The sequence below is a fragment of the Taeniopygia guttata genome, chromosome 2 (genome assembly GCF_048771995.1).
Source record: "Taeniopygia guttata chromosome 2, bTaeGut7.mat, whole genome shotgun sequence".
Taxonomy (NCBI): Eukaryota; Metazoa; Chordata; class Aves; order Passeriformes; family Estrildidae; genus Taeniopygia; species Taeniopygia guttata.
This window is the reverse complement of record NC_133026.1, coordinates 52497359-52519639: the sequence shown is the minus strand read 5'-3', so window position 1 is coordinate 52519639 and position 22281 is coordinate 52497359. Positions and strand designations below refer to the sequence as shown.

General features: G+C 41.0%; 1 long non-coding RNA gene across 2 annotated transcripts in view; it reads right to left on the bottom strand.

The window, feature by feature from the left end:
- The window catches only part of LOC140682654 (uncharacterized), a 174072-nt gene that overhangs the window by 123871 nt on the left and 27920 nt on the right, over window positions 1–22281 (bottom strand). For both annotated transcript variants that reach the window (XR_012054639.1, XR_012054640.1), the window contains exon 2: window positions 9276–9348. This is a non-coding gene — a long non-coding RNA (uncharacterized lncRNA). The remainder of the gene's footprint in view (window positions 1–9275; window positions 9349–22281) is intronic.

Sequence of the window (22281 nt, the reverse complement as noted above, 5' to 3'; positions counted from 1 at the left end):
ACAAGCCAAAATTTATTTGAAGCCTGTGGATGGAAATCTGCCAGGTATGCACAGACAGCTTGGGTTTGCAGAGGGGGAAGGTAGGATGTATACACAGGTGAAGATAAAAACCCTGGAATTTCAGTGATTATATGGAATGTGAAGTCAGCATTAATGGAACTTTTGATTCAGATCCCAAATTTTAGTATTGTGATAGTACTCTGATCAGAGATAAGAGCAGTGAAAGTACAGACAGGAACAGATGGTTTGGGTTAGGGTCAGATTAAACTTTCTTCCTCCAAAATAGCTTCTCACACATTACATTTAGAACTGAAGTTCCATATTTTTCCTCATGCTTTCATTTGCTATATTTACTTAGACTTGGCTATTTCCTCTTGTACGTAATTTCCTGAACCAAGACATGGAAAAGCAGCGGCTACTTCATGTCACCTCAGCTGTAAGTTTCAAATTTCATCTATTCCAACAACCATAAAAAATTAAGTTGTCTTATCTTCCAGAATCATCATTATTTCCTGCCTTTGCCACCTCACTATCAACTAAAAATTTAGCAACCCTCCACTCATATATGTAGAAAGCTCACAGTTTTTCTCTTTTTCACCTGCATAGGGCCTGTAACATGAGCGTAATTACTGCATATTGTATCTTTCTGATACTACTTCTGTAATACTAAAATCTGATTTCTTCAAGTCCATTCACCTATCCAGACCTTCACCAGTTTCTGTCCTGAAAGGCACAACTTTCTTCTCTATTACCTGAGTGAATCCATGTAAAACAGAATTGGAAACTTTACCTTCTTTGCTTGTATTTAGCCTAAATACAATCACTCTCTTCTGACGCCATCAATGACTGCCCATTTTTTCATGACATCATCTTCAGTCTTTCAGTCTTGAACTTCAAAGTGTAGGTAACAGCTCTCCCAGTTACGTACACTTGGTTGCTATAATCTTTTAACTCCTTCCATTCTTAATTATGGATCTTAAACCATCCTGATTTTCATGTATAAAAAGCATGCATGTGTGTTTGTGCATGTCTCTTTCCAATCCTAGATATGCACAGCTCACACTGCTAGTCTTGATAACACATTTCTGAACAGATGTTCCCACACTTTCAAACTGAAAGGATGAAAATACTCCTCGTTATTCCTCCTTATTTATTATATTAAATTATTTTTGCAATGCTATATTAATGCAGATCACATTTTCTTCTGAAGTATGCCAAAGAAAAACTTACCCTTTTTCTGACAGGACAATATTTTCTGAGAAAGATGCATGGCACAGAGGCTTAACGTGTTAGACTCTGACAGAGTTGCTAGGGCCAGCCTGCACATACAATACAAGTGACTGCTTGTGTACCTATTTGTTGTTCAGCTGTGAGACCAGGTAAAATTGAGACCTGCTTGACTTGCTAAGGGAGGCACAATTTGCTTTGAAGAGTATCTTCCACACAGAAGTTATGGTTCATTTTTATAACAACATCTAGTTAGGTCAGTGGCTGATGAACTGCAAGATACTGGGATCTGCTTCCTCTTGCTGCTTCTCTGTTACCCCAGCCTCAGGATATTTCCTGAAATAAACTGCTTTTAGGATTTCCTGCAGAATATAGGCCTCATGTTACATTACTTAAGGTGAGATTCATCCTCACTGTGTTAAGTCATGTCAATTAATTGACATTTATCCACTCCTTTCCTCTCCCCATCAACTGCCTTTCTCCTCCCTCCTTTTCCTACTCCTTTTCCCTAATCAATCCCTCATGTACTTTGGTCTGTTCAGAGTGAGCCTTCCTTCCTGCCGTCAAGTCAGAGAACAGACACAGGCTTCATCACACCAGGGAAAAAGGTATTATTATATAATACTACTTAGCCTTTTTAAGAGCATTTAATGCTCAAAACTGCACAAAGATGAATTGGTTCATATGACACAGAGCAGGAAATTTATAAATGGAGAAACAGAGGCAGAAGGGTAGCAGGAGTTGTGCGAAGTGTCACAGAGAGATCATGGCAGGGTCGGAAGTCTCCTGACTTCTAACTCCAGACTTTTTGCTCAATTTCTAGAATGTACTGTACTTTATGTGTTTCTTTTATACCCAAAATTCCTAACTGGTCTACATTAGAACCTCCTGTATCTTCATTCAGCATACAAAAAGCTGAATTGTGTGGGCATGCACTGCATATCTCATGGTAAAGGAGAAGTTGGCTCCTTGCTCCCAAGACAAAGCTCACAATGACCCTAAAGCCCAGGCTGGCGCTGACACTGCCACAGAGTTGGTTCCACAGGAGCTGAAGTGCTCAGCTCTACGCTGCGCCCAGAAGGGCTGCACCCAGACTTTCAAACCACCTCCAGGTGAGCTGGTGAAGCAACACAGGACAGCAGAGCCACACAGGGACATCAATGGCCTCCCTGCATCAGCACAGCCTCCTCAGCCTGCTGCTTCTCTCCGCAAAGCCAGCGCTTCTCTCCTCAGCTCTGGCAAATCCAAACAGGTGAGGACTCCTATAGCATTCACAGTTAGTTTTGGAGCCTGGGGCCTAGGGCTGGATCAGTTTACCCCAGATTCAGAATCTGGCCTTTTATAGACAGAGCAGTATTTTAAGATCTCATGAAACCTTGACTCCTTGTAATTTTTTTCTAATACTTCCTGCTAATTTATGCACGTAAGCAAATAAACACATGTTGAAAGTTTTCTAGACTTATGAGTAGACAGAGGTTGCAACTTCCAAAGTCTATATACACAGATGCACAGAGACATACACACAAATATATATATATATATGTGTGTATATATATAAAACCATACAGACTGTGTGAAAAGCAGCTGCCTATCCACTGCCTCCAACCAGACCTGAACTACAGTGTAAACACAGACAGGCATATCCCCTCCTCATGCAATACGTCTGATTAAATATTTTGTCAACCAACATGTTTTGCTGGGTTGGTAGAAGGATTTCCAGAGGATTAATTTTTGTTACTAAAGACCTATTTGATTTAGATGTATCCTCCATTATTCCATTTTGTTATATTTTTCAAAGGGGCTCAGAAAACATTTCAAAGTAAGTCCAGAGAAAGCGGCTGAAAATATAATTCCGTAAACTGCAGTAAAAAATACTAGAAGTCACATAATGCATTTACTTTTAGGCTGAAAAATTAACTCTTTGGAAAACAATGGCATCAGCATGCTCCTTCACACATTGGCCTGTAATTTTCATATTATTGCTGGTTTCACTAGACATTTAAAGGAGTCTACAGTACCTCTCATTTATAATTGCAAACAGAAATAATTACAATTATAGTAATAATGTACTACAGCTACCGGGCAGATATCAGGCCAATTTCACTCCTAACTCCCAGGGCTCCCAGTCTCCTTTTTTGCTCTCCTTGCAGAGCAAAGAAAAGAGGGAAACCTACCCAATTTCAACATGTAGGTGCTGTGCTCCACTGACTCCTCTTGCTCATGGTTTGAACACCAATAAGAACAGAAAACTACCCCCAGAAAAACCTAGAAAGTCAGTAACATAAGAGCAAGATAAGCGCAGTGACTTGACACATATCCTGAGGCAGTGAACTTGAATCCATTCCTTGATCTGAAGTGCCAGACAACTTTCAGGTTTTTGATATGCGTATGCTGCAGTAGCTTTTATTGAAACAAAGAATAGAAGGAGAACAAAGGATAAAAAGAAGAAAAGACAGCATCTTTTCCCAGTTGTGGCATACCAGTTAGAAGATTTTACTTGGGTCCACAAAGCTTAATGCTAAAAATGCAATGATAACCCTGCCTTGGTCTGTTGGCATCACAGACTTCATCTGTGGACAACTGTGCCTCTCCATCCTGATGTTTTAGGGCAATTTTATATTTATTAAAAGAGACAGCATGTCTCAACAGAGGGGTCACCTGGGACAGAAGGGACTAGTGGTGAATTTAGGAAGAGCATTTAAAAGTTTACTGATGCAGCATATGCAAATCTGCCTGCTCACTACTATAGAAAATCCACAGCTCTGGCTCATCTACACCACTCTACCCTTTCCCTGATCAAGTGATCACCAAACTGAGCGCGGTGGGCATAAGTCTGCTGAAGCCACTAAAGAGGTGTGAATTCAGCTTGTTACAGCCACAGCGCCCTGACCAAGTGTCCATGAATGTCTTCTACCCTCACTGCCTGAGGGTAACAAAAAACTGAGCCCTAATCCCCCTGACACACTCATTGCTGTTTGTGTGTCTCTTCCCAGGCTTCTGTTGTCCACACTGAGCCAGGCCTGGTTTCAATCACTTTCCTACTTCTTATATTCAAACCTGTAATTCATGCTCTACTATTTTGTCTACTACATAGCCTCTTAAAAGAACTCCAAAATTAATAAGTCTTTTTTGTAGCCAAGGACTACAGAAGATTACAGCACAAGTGATATTCCCATTTATACCACTCAATGTATGGAATTATGGTTCTTTGGGGAAATTCTAATTAGTTTAATCACATCTTGTATGGACGACTCAAATCTACCACATTAGTTTGTATAAAGATACTCACTTTTTTCACTCCAGACGCATAATTTATTAATTTTCTACAGAGAAAATATCTGGGTTTTTATTTTCTATAGTTATAAACTTAAAATTTTCTTTCACTGAATATCATTGTATTAATTCTAGAGTATCTTCTCTCTAAAAATATTATACAATGCTTTACTTTTGTGCTCCATTTTCAAATGGAGGTGGCTTAACGTTTTTCAAAAGAGAAACAATGGTGAGGTTTTTTAATTGTTATTCAAAGAAAACCTTCACAATATTCCTTGGCTCACTGAACAAGTATGAATGCTTGTCTAATATAGAGGCATGTATGTGATAGGCAGATAATGGGTGGATCACCACCCTCAGACTCCTGAAACCACAAGCAACCATGTAACTACCCACAACAATTCAGAATTCTCATTTTTATGTGAACATTTATCTACACAGGTGCTTCCTGTGTAGATACCTACAGGGCAAAGCTGCTCATGTGCTGGCTCCCTGCAGAAACAGGGGATCTGTGGAGCTGGAGTGTCTGGACAAACACAGGAAACAGTGTCCCATACTAATAAGGAAGACCAAAACACCTCAGCCACTCCTCTTCATGTTGACTTGGCCATACAGTTGCCAAGCTCATAATCTCTGCTCAGTGGGGTGAGTGGTGCAACAAGGAACATGAGAGGTTTCCCAGGATCACTGGGATGCGTCTGCTCTTTCCAACTACAATCTTTGGCCATTCCTCACAGGAAAGCAAAGAGGCTTCATAAGTTATGCTTTATGAAGAGATACACATCTTTTTGCCTCTGGTAAGACCAGCCAAGGCAACTCTTCCAATAAAATTTGACATCTTAACAAGGAGACAAGGAGGAAGCTAACTTTCATTTCAGTATCCTTCCAGGGACAACAAAAAAAAATATCCAGGATGTTTCTGGCAAATTATTCCTATCCCAAATTTATGAGCATTGGTGGAAAGACAACTTTGCTTCCTTGCCCTAACATCTGCATCAAGAGGCCAAGGACTTCACTCTTCCTGTGAAAAATTTTCACAGTTCCACTGAGAAGCCCAAACTGCAAAGACCCGTTTGAACTTGTACTACTTAGTTTAATAATTTTGTTTATTATAGCTCTTGTTTTGCTTAAATCCTGTGATATTTAAAAGAACACTAAATCCATCACACCTTAATAAGCAAGCTGTTTTTCAGCCAGAACCAAGGACTGTTCAGTATCTGCCTCACGAACACTATCAGCAAATTAGAGAACTTCTTTAGCTGATGAGGGCTGAGGATGTGTGTTTTGACATCTTCTCTCTATTTCACAGAGACATTCCTGGTACAGAGTCCTCGTTGCCTGCTTGGTAATACTGTGGCCTTTGATACTAGAGCCATGCAGCAGCACTAACAGGTAACACCAGCCCATCACATAAACAAAAGTCCTTTGTAGTTGTAGAGCAGAAATCACAAATCATTCTTTCTGTTGTAGACCGCTGATTTTTACAGCCCACAAAGCTTCTACACACAGGAAACACCCATAGAAAACTATGTGCGAGGTGTTTCGTGGGGATTTGGTGATGACCCGTCTGATATCCCAGATTTAGCTTATTGCCATGAAGCCCGGTACCAGGGCATGAAAATTTTTCACATGTTGTGTACTAAAAATCAAAACCAGTAAGCAACCCTCATTTTTCAGAGGCAGTAGCCTGGATGCTACATGGTATACACTCATCCCTTCTTGAGAGCAGTTAGATTCAAAAAGCTTGTTGCCCTTATTGTTGCCCCCCCGCCTTCAAAACATGTAAAAGTAGCGCAAAGATAAGCTCTAATACCAGGCTGACCAGACACACTGAAAGAAAGCAGCACAATCTGTTAGTAAAAACCAGCTCCAACTACTTTCCCCCCCACCCCACCCCCAGTTCCAGAGTTTAAAGCCAGCTGCCATTCAGGAAATTAAATTCAATACCTATGATGTGATTTTTGAAAGTGCAGCTTTTCAGCAAAAAAAGGGGATGAAGTATATCCAGTATTTCTGAAAAATCAAACTATTTAATTGTCTGTCTGACAAGGCCATAAGCCTAACTTGACACCCCTGATGTGAATGCCTTGGGCTTCAATTAATGGCGGGCAAAGGATGCATAATTAATATAGCAAGACACCAGGAAATGAATATGTTTAAGTTCCTACTGCAGTTTTAACTTCGTCACAACATCACAACACACAGGTTTTTAGTTGGCTTTCTCCATAGAGGTGAATTTCATGTTTTTCCTAATTAAATGTATATACCAGAAATTACTCATTAAATGTCAGGAAATGCATTGCGACTGAGTTATACATGCTACAGGAAAAAAATGGATGGGAACAAATTATTTGGTGTCACTTATTTCATAAGACACAATCTTCCTTCTCTATTTAGGAATTGTTCATGAACAGACATATTTTTACTAGGGATTTTCCTCCTTGCTTAAAAGCAGCAAGGAGATGACATAAGTGAATATATTCAGGGAGAAGGTGACATCATTCAGAAGACATTCTTGACTCCAGCTTAAAATACTTACTATTTTCTACTCAGTCCCTTTGCAAAAGTCCAAGACAGGGCTCTTGCACTAGTCCTGCTTACACTTTCTAAATATACAGTTTAAATGCACAGTACTCAGTTTTACTTCTGTGAGACCAGTCACAAAATTCACAAGCTCCTGAATACATTCATTTCAGAGGCAGTGTTAACCTTAGCAATGGCTACCAAATGTGAAGTACAAGCATTCAGACTACTATAATATTCACATGTATTTTTGCAAATAGACAACAAAACAAAACAAAACAAAACAAAACAAAACAAAACAGTAATTTCAACCAAGCAAAATTTTCTAGGTAGCAAATTTAAAATCAAAACCCAGAAACCACTGTTTAATTCAAAACCCTGTGTTGCTAGTAAGAACCTCCCATTTGTATTTCCTTATCTTTGAATTATTTGGGCCATCTTATCTTTGAGCTAAGCAGGGCTGTTTGCATATCCCAAAACTAGTGCATTAAATCTCCCAACACCCTTCTGGAAGCTGAGCAGTTGCACATTGCTCTTTATCTGAGGTACTGGAGCGGTTTCATTATGCAAGGTCACATAGTAAAACTAGCTGAAGGTGAGGTGCATAGAATGTTATTTTAAAAACTGGAAGGAGGGTTATTTTAATAAAGAACAACTGTGTAACCAGTGAGCAATAAACTTGGGCAAAATTTAGTTTATGGAAGAAATATTACTAAAAATCCCACAAATACGATTTCCCCATATGGGGATATATGGAGAGATGGAAAAAAAAAAAAAACCAACAAATCAGCAAAAACCCAGCTTGCAGAAATGCATATGTCATCAGAGGTACTAGGCTATACGAACTGTTTATTGGAACTGTGTCCCTTGTCAATACTGAGGAAAATAAAGAATGGAAAATAACTTTAGAATTGAATAGAGACTCTGTCACACTTAAATTTGATACTTGGAGCCCAGGCCAACATTCTGCCAGGACCAAAAAAAAAAAAAAGTATACAAGAAAATCAGGAATAAATCCAAGATGGAAAAAGTAAAAGTTAAATTAGCATCATACGGTGGAGAGAAATATCAATAATTAGGCAAATGCATAATAACCCTATGAAGTCAATTACTTTTATGAGAGTGGGACTGGAAACACAGGCAGCTTTAGGGCTGAACATTTGCAAATAATTAAGACTGGTTAGAATATACAATGGGTGCTGTGTATGATCCAAACAGACAATGAAAAAACAGAAGTATTCAAAGATATTTTTGATATAACAGAATACAATAAGAAGAAATATTTAATTTTTTTTCAGCCTGAGGCAAACCTTTCCTGCCCAGTCATTATTGCCCCAAACAATTTCCATTCAACCTCTGCAGTAAGCAACACACAAAAAATTTGTAAAGAAAGTTTAAGTATAGCCCACAAAAGCAGCCAAAAGCAAATGAACACTGTTGTCACAAGTCCTACTTTTTTCTGAATTTTCTTCCAAACTAACTTTATTTCACCCTCCAGCTATGGCTACCTTCGAGCTCCCCAGGCCACAGAACCTATCTTTGCATGTTTGTAAAATACCTCACAACAGATCTCACTGGTGAAAAATTGCTGTCTCCCTCTTTTTCATGTGAGCCTGCTGTGATTCCAGATGTTTGAGGCCATAGGTGAGGACAAGTCTCCTCTGTGCACTGAATCCATGATGTGATGCTGCTCAGGAGTCAGGGCTGTGCCCACCCTCCCGTGATCTGCTGGACCAGGGCTATGTTGGGTCATACTTCTAACTTACCCCAAATCTTCCTGCAGTTTCTGGACTGGGAGAGCTTCTTCTCTTGCAAAGCAAACCTCTTTCTCTTATGTAGAACTCCAGGAATGCACTTTGGAAAAAGTACTAAATAAAACTTCATTTCCCAGAAGGTTGGAAAGGGAAGGAGAAGCGACAGCATTGAGGTCGCTCAGCAACCCCATGCCAGAGCTGGCACCAGAGTGCCACCATCCCGGATTCTGGCATGACACTGACTTCACTAAGGAGCAGTAGCAGCCAGGTATTATCCTAAAGAACGTGGCTCCTGGAGTCCACACAAACAGGCATGTGTTTGGTACACACTGTAGTCACCACAGCTCTGAAAGCAGATGAGAATTGTTGCTGCGTTTGCCACTTTCTCATGCTACTTTGAATTAGCACATGCAAGTATTATCTTATTAATAATAAAATAGGCTACCCACCAAAATTTAGAATGGATTCTTCATTAGAACAAATATTTTAGATACTCACCATGACAGTAGTACATTCTGTTGGAAAGATTCTGGGGTGGTTTTGCAGTTATTTACAAGAGCTGCTCCAAGGCCTGTGAAAATCACAAGTATCTTTACATTAACTTCATGAATTTAGGTGTCAATAAAATGAAACAAATAAGTCCCATATTTCCCTTGTAATGCTATTACATGGTAATTGATGCACCATTCATCTTTAGAAAAATACACAAATTTCTTAGCTTTTGACAGTTGCATTTCTAAGGTCAATAAGAAATTATACTCAAGCACAGAATAATTCCACCAGCAGCCAGAACAGATACCATAGCCTGTATTTAATTTTATTTAATACATGTGGCACAAAGGAGAGACAAACTTTAAAACAGTAAAACTTAAAGATCAACCAAATCAAAACAACAGAAAAATAGCCCAAACAATCCTATTTTGATGAATTAGCAGTCTATAATGTACTTCTAGTCAGAGCCTCTAGAAACAGAGCCTAACTTTTTATTATTTAAGAGGTAAGACCAAATTCCTTGAGCAGGAAAACCTCATTTGAGTGATTTTACTTAAATGCTACCTTTGCAAAGTCATCTATTCCCAAGCTTATCTTTCCTATCCACAAAAAAACTAGTTCCACACATCTAAAATACTTCAAAGTTCAGCTTGAGAATCTCATGATGATTACAATGTAATAAGTTTCTTGCAGCTTTGACTCAACTGTGGGATCACCTTGCTAACTCTATAAAAATCAGTATTCCTGGATTACTTAAACTAGGGGATCCTAACATCCTGATATTTATCAAGACTAACTCCATCAACCTCAGTGAAGAAACAGTTCTGTAAACCCCAAGTATCCAGAAGAGTTATGCATAAAACCTTTTCTATGGATATATAAGTATGCCTGTAAATTTAACTTTTTGGTGATTACACTTGGAGTGCTACACATACACATATAAATAATATGAATGGAAACACTGCATGCATTGTGAATAAGAATATCAAGTTTACAATGATCAACAGCAAATCCCAGATAATTTGTTTGTTGTCTTTTCAATCTATTCATAGACAAGACCTAAGGAAAGTCCTCTATTACAAGTTCTGTTGCAAACAATGATTTTTCTGACCAACCAAAGCTATTACATGGTTTTTGAATATGGCAAAAAAAAAGACAGCAGAGAATGGAGGTGAGGAGGAAAGGGGAGAGAAAGACTAGTTTAAACCTGACTCATCAGAATAGAAGTGTAAATTCAGAATATATGGCTGAACTTTGTTGTCCCTGTATATTGACTAGTACCATAGGAAATAATTGCTACAGAGTTTTTTTCCACAGTATCTGGAAAGGAATTTTTTTTCTGTTATACTGTCATACTTTCCCTGACCTTCTTCTATTCCCAGGACAGATGACTGCATCAAAAAGAAAAAAAAAAAACCACATTAAATTACTTGTTTGAAAAAAAAAAAAATGGGAGAGAAATTATAGAAAGAATTATGACAAGCTTTGTAGCTTTCTTTTTTTGAAATTAGAATGGTTACCAATGCCAAAAAAAAAAAAAATTAAAGCATTTTGATTATCTTACATTAGGCTGAGGCCTAAATTCCTGAATGAAAGCTAGTCCACTGCAGGTGTCTCTTCCTACATCCAGGCAAATTGGGGTTGCCTGCTATTAGTTTGTGGGGCCCCTGGAGTCAGGATTCTTGGTCTGTATCCCCTGACTACCCATTCATTTGCAGTGGGCAGATCTTAATCCTTCTATACCACCATCTTTTCCCAATAAGGATGTAGAAGCTTAATTAGGCACTGGAAAGTTATTTTAGTATCCCAAGTGGATGCTGTCATAGAAGGAAAACGTAACTTTCCATTGAGAGAACGCAAGATAACTCGTGCCAGCTTGTTTCACTCCTCTCCAAGAGGCAGCTGTAGTCCCGCTAACTGGCTGTCAGAGTAGAGGGCTTTGATTTTGGAAAGGGCACCAGCAGGACAGCTGCAGTCTGCACAGAAATCCAAAGGATGGTAACTTGGACCTAGTTGGTGGTCATGTTTTCTTTGATTCTGGGAGATTTCATCTGCTGCCATCTCACACAGCCCCATGCAAAGACAAAGGCTTTTCATCATCTGAACGTTGGTCCCTCCAGGAAGAAATTAAATTACCCGACACAAAAAAGGGACAGCTTGGAACTGAGGCTGTTTCTGTACTTTTCAGGACTGTTGAATATGTGAATTGAAGTGCCTGAACAGCAGTTAACATGGTGTCTAGGTTCCCTGAATCCCTACCTGGCCACATGCTGACTGGTTCCTGTGCAGCACTACTCCACTGGCTCTCACCTGGCACTGGAGCCAGGACCGTCACCCAGTGGGACAGGTAGCTGTGTTCCCCTTGCCCCCGGCACTCTCTGCAGGGATAACAAGGGAAACATCCTCTGAGCACAGTCTACTATGCTCACCAGGAAGCAGAGGCACAGACTCTGCTCCCAGCGTCCACCTTACCCTGAAAGACAGAAGAGTGAAGACCTTAATCTGCCTCTCGCTCTCTGGGACTAGAGCAAGAAAAAGAGGTCCAGTGTTTTTCCCCTATTCTCCAAGCACAAGGAAAGAAGGTCCAATGTCCCTTAAGGAATCTTCAGCAGTTTCCCTTTCTGTCCAAAAAAGGGAGCAGCAGGAGCTGAGTGGTGTGAAAGAGTGCCTGTGGGTGGCAGAGAGAAGGTAGCAAGGGTAAACCCTGTTCCTGTGGGACTTCCCAGGTTCTCCGTGTAGGACAACTCTCTGGGCCTTGGCTATCTCCACCTGTAAACAATAAAAATAATGACACAAATCACAGTATCCACTTCTCACAGGTTTCAATAAAAATAAACAGAACTCTAGAACTGCTTCTCAGCTGCCTCTGCACCCTCTGCTGTCCCAGTGCCAAATTCTCATACAGACTTAATTTCCATTCTCTGCTGCAGAATGAACCATTCAAGGTAATTAGCTATTCTTTCTCCTTTCCTCCCCAAAACATGGAAACTCCTATAAGAGGGGAGGGCAGGGAAACTCTGTGAGTTTTGCTGCTGGTCACGTAGTTCATTCTGCAGATTGAGTCATTGTTCTCTTCCTGATGTTTACAATTGCAGACATAAAGACAACAGACCACCCCGTAGCACCCAGGCACGGGGCCCTAGCCTTTACCATTTGCCACCACATTATGGGCTCTCTGTATCTGTTTCAGAACTGGAACATGCACATCTCCTCAAGTGTCCAGTTCTAAAAGAAAGGTCTGAAGAAACTGAGCCATTTTTAATAGGCTAGGTTACATTTTTGTGCTTTCCCTTCCCCAGTGATGCATTGTATCACTCTCTGGATAAAACAATACAGGTAACCACAGAAAAATACTTAAACATTAGGAAAAGCCAAAATGAAATCACTCCCAAACAGGAAAAATACATGGACACTGTTCATTATTCTTGGGCTACCCAATATAAGTGATACCCAAAGACTGCTGTTGTTCACTGAGAAGCTTTTCCACATCAAGAAAGTTACCTTACAAAAAAGGGATAAGAAATAGCTCCCTTCTCTTACTGGATCAAGCATACAAAATGTTTGTGGTCTCACATGTTTCCTTTCAAGCTGTTTTCCTCTCCCCTTCCCTGTTTCCAGAGCTGCAAATCTGGGTATCTTCCCAGTTCAGCTTCCTGATTCCTCTTGCATTGAAGTCTTGAAATTTTTCCATGTTATAAATATCTGCATGTTTCACTTGGATATGTCCTAATTTATCTAAAAGAGTTATGGAGAGCTTGAGTATTTTCATTGTGAACTGAAGAGATGGAAATGCTAAGCAAGATATCTTTTCCAAGTTTTAGTCATTCATTTATATGGAACAAAGTATACAAAATGTGTTCTTTCCCCTACTGCCTTTCAGATTTTATTACATTTATTCTTGTGGTAGCATTTCACATTTCCTTAGGAGTTTCATGGTCCAGACAAGACTTACAGTTTCAGTGCAAAGCACAGAAAACAATTCACCAAACTCATCATTCTAAAGGCCACTCTTGTTTTCTTTAGAGGATGAAGCCCACTGCCTCTTATAGGCCCATTCAAATCTCTCCTCCTTATTTGCAAATTTCTTTTGTTGTGCCTATCATTTGTGTTTCTGTTCTCTATTGCTGCTCTCTGTTAGTTACTCAGGAGAGAAAAATTATTAAGATGCAACTATTCATTTACTCCGATTAAGTAATCCATGTATAGATAAAATGAGCAAACTGCCATTTCAGCCCCTGTTCCCAGTCACATGGAGTAGTTCATCAAAGCAAATTATCTGCTTTGCCCTGTCTGCCTTCTCTGGTCACTAGGAAAGTAAGTGTTACCCCCAGTGGAGGTGGCTCTTGGTCAAAGACCAAATTATTGTATTGGTCATTTCCTGTTTCTAATTTTACACTGCAGGCACTTTCTCCTTGGAATTTTATAAAGCTCTTGAAGAAACTCTTGGACCAAGTCAAACATGGAAACCTAATGTTTGGAGGACAGCAGAGTAACTGTAAGGAAGGGAAGGTTTAGTAGCCTCCCCATAAGCCTCAGTGGCACATCCTCTGTGTATTGGAGCAGCTTACAGATATCTCCTGCTTTCAGAAGAACAACGTGATATTCTCTGTCCAATGGTGTTCTGCTCCCCAGTGCCAATTATATTTAAAATGTTGTTGCCCAAGAAGGAGAAGATGCTGTATAACACCCATACAATAAATTTCACAAGGCCATCACGATGGCAGGTGAGTGACTTCCTCCATAGTGTTAGCAAAGGTAGAATCATCCACTGCTTTCTGGGGCTAAGCAGAGTACCTAAGAGGTTGTTTTTTTCCCCTTAAAAACTCTTGGCTCTCTAGCAGAACTCCATATCTCACAGCACACCAATCTCCTATCTGACTAAACTGGTGCCACCCGAGATAGAAGGAGCCATTTAAAAGAGGAGCATGACTTACAAAGAGGAAAAGGGAAAGGATGCTGAAGTCAGCAAGTTTTGTACCACCTCAACCTCTCTGTTACCGCCTATATGGAAGAGGGAGGAGAATGCTTCAAGTACTCTGAACCTTCAAGTTCAACTGAGCCCCCTTCAAGAACATCTCTATAGGGATCAGGTATGGGTTTTTCCCTCAAAAGGACATTAGAGACTCACACAAAGTTTGTGATCTTGGTTTTATGGAAAATTCCTCAATCCCACCTAGCTTGACAAAAATGAAAGCACTGGCATGTCTCACAGAGGTATGGCATGGTGGACACCCTGTTAATTATTTTTACAAGTCCACTAGACCAAGAACTCAAAAAGGGACCCATTTTTACAGACTGTGCTCATGTTTTGCTCTAGAAGCTATGCAACTCCAGAATAAGCTTTGTTGTGACTACTGAATGCTCAAGTTACATATTTCAGCACAGAAGCTTACACAGAAAAGCCTGAAATTCTAGTAAATATGGTCTACTAGACTTCTTCTGGTTTGCTGCATCACTCTGCCAAGTACATGGGCTCAGAACTTCAGCTAGAGGGAAGAGAAGGGACATCATATGTCATCACTTGTAATATCATGCTATTCTTACTGTTCAGCCTCTGGGGAGCCAGTACTTTTAAAGCAGCATTTTAAAAAACGAATTGCAAGCACATTTACAGAGACAAGCCCAGTGACAGCTGATCAAACTGATTAATTAGGCATCTGCATAGATGTAGTTGTGGAGGCAGTAACTACACCCCATGCTTAGTCCCACTTGAGACAGGACTAAATATGGGAAGCAGAACAGATCAAAAAGTTCATTGAAGTTCACTGCTTTTGCTAAAGGAAAATGTGAATTCTGCCAAATGTGCCTTCCATGAGAAAGTTTTTATTTTCTCAGAAGTTTTTGATTCCCATCACAAAACCTAAAATTTTTAGCTCCAGGATTTGCTAACACAACTCACAAAAAGCTGTCACAATAACAAAAATCATAGTGTCTCTTTTCAGCTTCATTTCCCAGTCATCTTCTTAGTCCTATTGTCTCATGGGAGCAGTAATTCAGTGCTGTGAGCCCCCCTTCTCCTTCCTCTTTGGCTCTTAGGCTTGAACACATTTTCCACAGTGCACCACAGTATTCTTTTTATTTGGACTCCCGCAGCTCACGATGGAAAGAGTCATCTGAATGGGGGGCGCCAGCCCTGGAGGAGAGCGGATCACGAGAACCGCAGCTTCCATGAGTCACTGTGGTAGCGCATGGGACACAGGGATCAGGCCAGCAACTTCCAGCATTTCCCATTTAAACATTGTTTTTTGTGCCTCACCAGGAAGAGAACCCCGGAGCTTATTTTGTGATACAAATTCACATGCTGAACCGTCTCTAATCATATTAAAAAATAAGCTTATTGCGTGGCGTGTTTCGTGGTCTCTTTGAAGGCTCTGATTCCACAGCCTGATTCCATCAGCCCTGTCCCAGATGTATCTGTGACAAAAATTACAGTTTTCTTTGTTTTATAATATACTAGCAGTGTAGCATCTGGCAATGTGGTTTGGGGTTTTTATTTTGTTTTGTTTTGACTGGAAAGAAATGTCCCAAATACTCTAGTCAAATCCCCCAAAAAACATTAAATCAGCATTTTTTAAATTATGGACAGAGGGCGAGGGAGGATTTCCTGACTCACCAAGTGAGAACACAGGCACCTGTATGCCAGTACACAGGTGGCTGTCACATAATCTGACACTGTGGTAAGAAGGAATGGGCACCTCTGCATCATCACACAGCCTCACCATGCAGGCCAGTCAGCTGGTGGGGAAAAGATTTTGGACAAATCCATCTGAGATGATACCCATCCACACTGTGGGTCAGATAGAAGGAGAGAGGGCTCCAGGCCTTCTGTCACACACAGTGCCTTTTCCTGTGCTTTGAAGAAAGCTCTCTGACTTCCCGTGTATGAAGGATATTCCCCCTGCTCCTTTTTATCATTCCTGGTGAAGGCCCTGTCAGTGAAATGTGCATTTCAACAGTGAGTCTCTCATAGCTCTCCTTATCTTTAATTTCCCTCCACTATAGTCTATTTAATAGAACCATTCCCTTACTGGCAATTTTTTCCCCTTCCCATCTCAGCTGCAATGGCCAGATCAGGATCAAAACTTCTCACAAGTTAAAGGAAAGTCTGGAGGCAGAAAATGTCATTTAGGTCAAAGAAAAGATGCAGGCCGGGGCAATATATATGTTTGTCCTTCGGGTTTAGTGTACCCACATACCTTTTCAGACTAGTGTTCCATGACAAATAGTTTTATTTTCTTAATTATCCCTTTTGATAAATCAGAGTCTTTCCTTCAGATTAGGCATAAACAGCAGGATCAGTAGCAATCGTTCATTTCATCATCAATTTTCTTAGAAAGGGCGAGAAGGGGAGGAAAAAAAGCCTTATCCCTAAAAATGTCTTCTTATAGGCCAGGAAAAGAGCTGTCTCCTTCTCCTAGGTTCTGCCCTTTTCCCTGGATAGCCACCAGTTTTGGAGGAGGCCCAAAGTGTTTCTAAATACTTCCTCTCATACTCTGCAGAGAGTTGCAGTAGTGGGGAAGATGGTGAAGGAGCAGAAAGAAGAAGTAGTCCAGGAATGCCCAGGCCAGAGCTAGGCTGGGCTGTGTTACAGGGATGGTGACACTACAGTTTGGCAGCAGGGAAAGAGAGCAGCAAAATATTTGGGAGGGTGGAGAAGAGGCTGAAAAATCAGACAGATTTTCTCCTCAGTTTGACTGGTGCATGAGACATCCCTTGCCAATGTCTCTGGGGGACATTTTTCCCGTTCATAGGAAATTTTTTAAAAAGGAGTTTTTAGACCAATGGGAACAAAGTCAAATTTCTAAAAAATGAAAAAATCCTCAAAAACTGTAAATACTGCTTTTCAGCAAGCTCTGAAAACGCCTAATCAAACAGTTTGAAAATCCCACCAACTGTATGTTATTTACCCTAGCAGTAATACACACTTTTCCTTTTGGAAACACTTACAAAGAGCACGTACAGTCACAGAAACTGGGAATGTTTCCTGCATTATTAAGTAAAAAGTGAGATGAGAGGGGAGTATTTGATGGTGAGTATAATATTCATCTGTGAACAGCCTGATGATCTCCTGTTCCTGTAACTGAAAATTTTTCTTAGGAATGCCTGCATTTCCCCACATCATACGAGTCTGGCCATGCAAAGCTTCACTCTTTACTGTTCATGGCAGGTCATCCTGAGAAGGCAATGGGTCTCCTATTTCAGGCCGTAGGGAGGGTCACCTTGTAATAGCACAGTGTGTAATGGGTTTCATTGCACTTGGGAACCAAAGAATTTGACCTTTGAGAGAAATAACATGAAGCAAAAAATGCATTCAGATCACAGTTAGGCTGAGTTGAGAGTACAGGTGGCGAGGGAGTGCTTTGAACCTTGTCCATGTGGCCTCACTGTGGCTCCACAACAAAAAGTCCTCCCCTTTGAAGGAAATGTATTGGTGTTTTAAATTTAGGGAGGGAAAGGGGAAAATTCATTAAGGGTAGTCCCATCCTTAAATATTCAGAAGTCATGAATCAGGAATCAGATGTTTGAGGAACTGCCATGAGGCAAAAAAAAAAAAAAAAAAAAAAAAGAAAAGGAAAAAACCAAAAAAGTTGGAAACATTTTTATTTTTCTGGGGTTTGTGGCTGTCTTTAGAATGTCCCTGGGCCACACTTTCAAACTTCTACACAGTCTGAGGAGTAGAAACTGATTTCTGTAAAAATGAAAACTGAGATTCTCACCTAATTAAATGTCTCCAGAAATGAGAAGTTACAGGGTAAAAAACCATCAAGTATCACGAGACCTGCGATAAAAATCACAGGATTTGGCAACACTGAATTCATCATGAGTTAGGAAGTGATAGCACTTGTTCTAGCTGAACAGCAAAAAACAAACAGGCATAAACCTTATTCAAAAATATTTTGCAAGCATGACTGCCAAGCTGACAGCCAACTTCAGTTGGCTGTGAGTAATGCTATTCATTATTTCAGAATATTCATATAGCCAGTAGGTATTTCTGGAAATCCTTGAGAATCCTGCATTTTCCATGATGCCAGAATGATTAATTTGTATTGAAAGTTTGTTACTTGCCAATTATCCATCTACTGCTCAAAAATCTGAGTCACACGCTCAGCAGCCAGAAACAATACCATGCTGTATGTTTAGACATCCGAGATGCATAACCAATATTCAAAGGAGAAAGTTTGCAACCAAACCGCAGGCTGAAAGTTATGCGCTGAAACTGTTCAGCTAAGAAGTGAGAATAATTAATACCTTCTCAAAAATCTAGACTGATTGCAAGAGAGTATGTGTTACTCAGAAAGGCAATTACATTCACAGCAAATATTATTTAGAATTAATACTTGGATGACCACAAGTTATTAGTTCTAACTACAAACAAATAAACAGAGGTGCTCTTCTAGACAGAATATGAACATATTCCCAGTTTCCATTGCAGGTTTCAGACCATCAGCTTGTACAAAAAATGGATGAAGCAGATGTACTTCTTAGCAAATCTGTTTTGGTCCACCTATGCAAAATTCCCAGTAGAGCCAGATTTTCAGTTCAGCATATATTCAAGGTAAACAGTGCAGCGTGTGATTTATATATGGGTTATCGTTCAACCGAAGTCTGGCATTTCATTGATATGCCTGTTATTTAGATGTATTCAGAAGCCTTCCAATGCATATGAGTTTTTCTCTTACAGTCACTGAATGCACTCAAAAGAGATGCAAGAGCCAGATCTTTTCTATCCCCCAAGGTTAAAGGAAAAAGTGAGATGTCCTCTGCTTTTTCAACTCTTTACCCATATAGAATAATTCATCTGCTGATATTCATAAGGTGACTTCCACCAGCAAATGTAAAGATGTCAGGAGGAGAATTTTTAAGCACATATGTAATTGTTTATGATTGGTATCTGCTTTTATTTAGCATACTTGCTAGTGCTCTCTTCCTGCTGCTAGTCTGTACGAATCTTCCTAGCTCAAGAAATCTGCTCTTTGGGGGACTATATTTCATGTTCTTTCACTCTTTGCAAGCTCTGCCATAATAGAATCAATGTATCAAATCAATCCCGCAAAGCGGCCAAAAAGTCAAATGGCAAAAGTAGGAGACTGAGGTGTTTGCTAACGGAAATTTTGGCAGGAAGGGATTAATCTGCGTTTGCCTGTTTCCTATGCTTCTCTTTCCCTTTGAACGCAGTGTGGGAGAAGCGAGACATAGAGAAAGTACCCTGTTTGATCCCTGGTAGTATTTTTTGTTTTTATTTTACCCCAGAAAGTCTTGCTGAAAAAACCCTCTGAGATTCTTGAAATCGCATATTGTTGCAGCAAAGTCCACTCGATAAATAAAATATTTAAGCACGGCTTTTGCAGCTCCGCACGTCTTTCATTCCTTTGCAACACAGGGCAAACACAACGGCGTCATGGGGTGACAGCAGAGCACCCCGCTGCTCCTCCATCCCTCTCTTCCCAGGAAGTACCATTTGTAATCCTGGGCACAGGCATGGGCAGTGGGGCACTTCTCCCCTCCAAGCAGAGGGCTGGACAAAGGGTGCGTGGAAAGAACTTGCCGCCCTACGCCAAGTTTGCCACTGACCTCCATCCGCCGCAGGAAGGGAGGCGTCCCCATTGTCCCCCCCAGGACACCCCCCTGTGCCCCAGCCCGGCGCGGCGATGGCTGCGGCATGCAGCGGGGAGCGGAGCCGAGGGATGCCGCTGTCCGCCTGCCGCGGGGGCACGGCGCTGACAAGCGGCCAGGGAGCAGCGCCGGCTTCCCGGCGTGAGGGAGCCGGGCAGGATCCCGGCGTGAGGGAGCCGGGCGCGATCCCGGCGTGAGGGAGCCGGGCGGGATCCCGGCGTGAGGGAGCCGGGCGGGATCGGCGGGAGCCTGGAGCCGCCGCCGCGCGGGCCGTGCCGCCAGCGCCCCCTCGGGGCCGCCCTCGGCACCGCGCCCGCCGCTGCGCTCCGGCCTCACCTGCGGCTCGCGGACGGGGTAACCGGTAAAAAAAGAAAAATGAAAAAAAAAAAAAACCAAAAACCGAACAGTTTAGAAAAATCAACCTGGAGTGCAAAAGGGTAGCTCGCATGCCTCGTGCAGCTGCGCAACTGTCCCAGAGCTGCCTGCTTGAGTTATGGCTCATAATTTTCATGGAAAGTTCTCACAGTTCGTGACCCAGGAGATCCCAAACATATGATTTAATCGGGCATTAGTCAATGTCGAATTTCTCCCTTCCCGACGCGTCGTCTGATCTGTACCACATTGTCAGCATCTCCCTGCAGCATGTGGGAGGCACAAGGCACCTTGACCGAGGGCAATGAAGGGAAGAGGGGGAATCAATGCTTGGATTAGGAGCAACTGCAAAGCTGGACAGATGTGGCCCGTAATAACACCGCATGCTTGTTCTCAGCCTATCACTCCCGCGGCCCATAACATGTCTGTATTTATGGAAGATGACAAGGGCTTAAGCCACTTTCTAGTGAACACATTTCAGCACACTGGCATTGCCTTTAAACTCTTTTTAGTCTCTTCTTCCAGTGAGCAAACTGCCACCCTTAAATCCAAATTACTCACATGCTTGTAACCACAACCAAACTTCTGCTCTTTTTTTACAGCGATCCTCACTCAAAAGCTTTTACTTTGCATAAAACCCCCACCGCAGCTCTTTGCTGAGTCCACAGTTCTTAAGTAACACAAAAGGAGTGGAATAAAACAATTACCTTATGGAAATGATACATATGCTACTGACTTGAGGAAAGGTATGTCATCCTGATGTGTTTATGGACACTAGTTACCCGTACTACATGCTCTCTTCTCCTCATGGTAAAAATTGTTTGAATGATGATTTTATTTAGAAAAAAAAAGTGCATTTATATGCTAATGACTTTTAGTTATTCATTGGTTATTATTTTCTTCTTCAAAAATTTCAGGCAACCAATCAACTAGATTGGAAGAAAAACACTGTGCCAGATTTTTTTTGAAGAGCAAAAGAGTAGAGCTATGTGATTGATTTCCACTAAGAACAAGACTTTATGCAATTTAGGCCACAAACCACTCCTCACAAACACCAAACAACTAACAGATGGAGTGGGTAGTCTGCTAACAAAGCAGAGATTGAAACTGAATTCCCCCAAATGGTCTGGCAAAAATCTGTGGAAAACAGGATGTCTTTCTGAGTGATTTGCAACAAGAAGAGAGGCCTGAATTAGGGAACAAATATGCTAATGCCCTAAGAAGAGCTACATACTAGATAGTGTGGCATTTGTTTTCCTTGAAGTTGCAAGACTGGATAAACAATCCCAGATTTAGACTCAGGCAGGAGATGTTACTCTGAAGAGAAGCCTACCTCTTCCTTCTCCTTGCAGCTGCTCCACACAGACATAAGGCAACATAAAGACTCTCCCAAACTTTCACCTCTTACAGCCATGATGCATAGTAGACCAAATCTTGTCTTGTGAGCAGGCTCAGGTTAATTCAACTCAGAAACAGAGCCTTTCTCCCTTTCCATTTCTTCACTCCAGAACCATATAAAGATTAGAGAGAGATGAGGCTATGATTGGTCAGAATAACTTTATTACTAACCAGGTAGCTCAGTTCATGCATTTATTCACACAATCATACTAGAAATGGTTTGATTACTGAACTATCTTATTACAAAAGATGATGAACAAGGGATTTGAGCAGAGAAAGTGTATGTCAAATGGAGAGACTTTGACATAGATTAATGCTCTGTGACATTCAGATTATACCATGTTGGGCTGGTTGTTTTGGTTGAGTTTTCTTTGTAGGATGCTGTAGCTTTGGACAACAAGGTAAGCTGATTGCCTCCTGAAAGACCTGCAAAGTTGAGTCAATCTCTGTCAGGAAAGATTCTGGGATCCCTGGTATTCACTTGATGTTCTGAAACATTCCTTCAGAGTGTATATCCACAGAAATAACTATAATCCTCTGTGGTTAAAGCTACCCATTGGAAAATCAGCTGAGAGAAGTGATAGCAATCAAGAAAGGTCTTGAGAAATATGCAATGTGGTATGGTTGC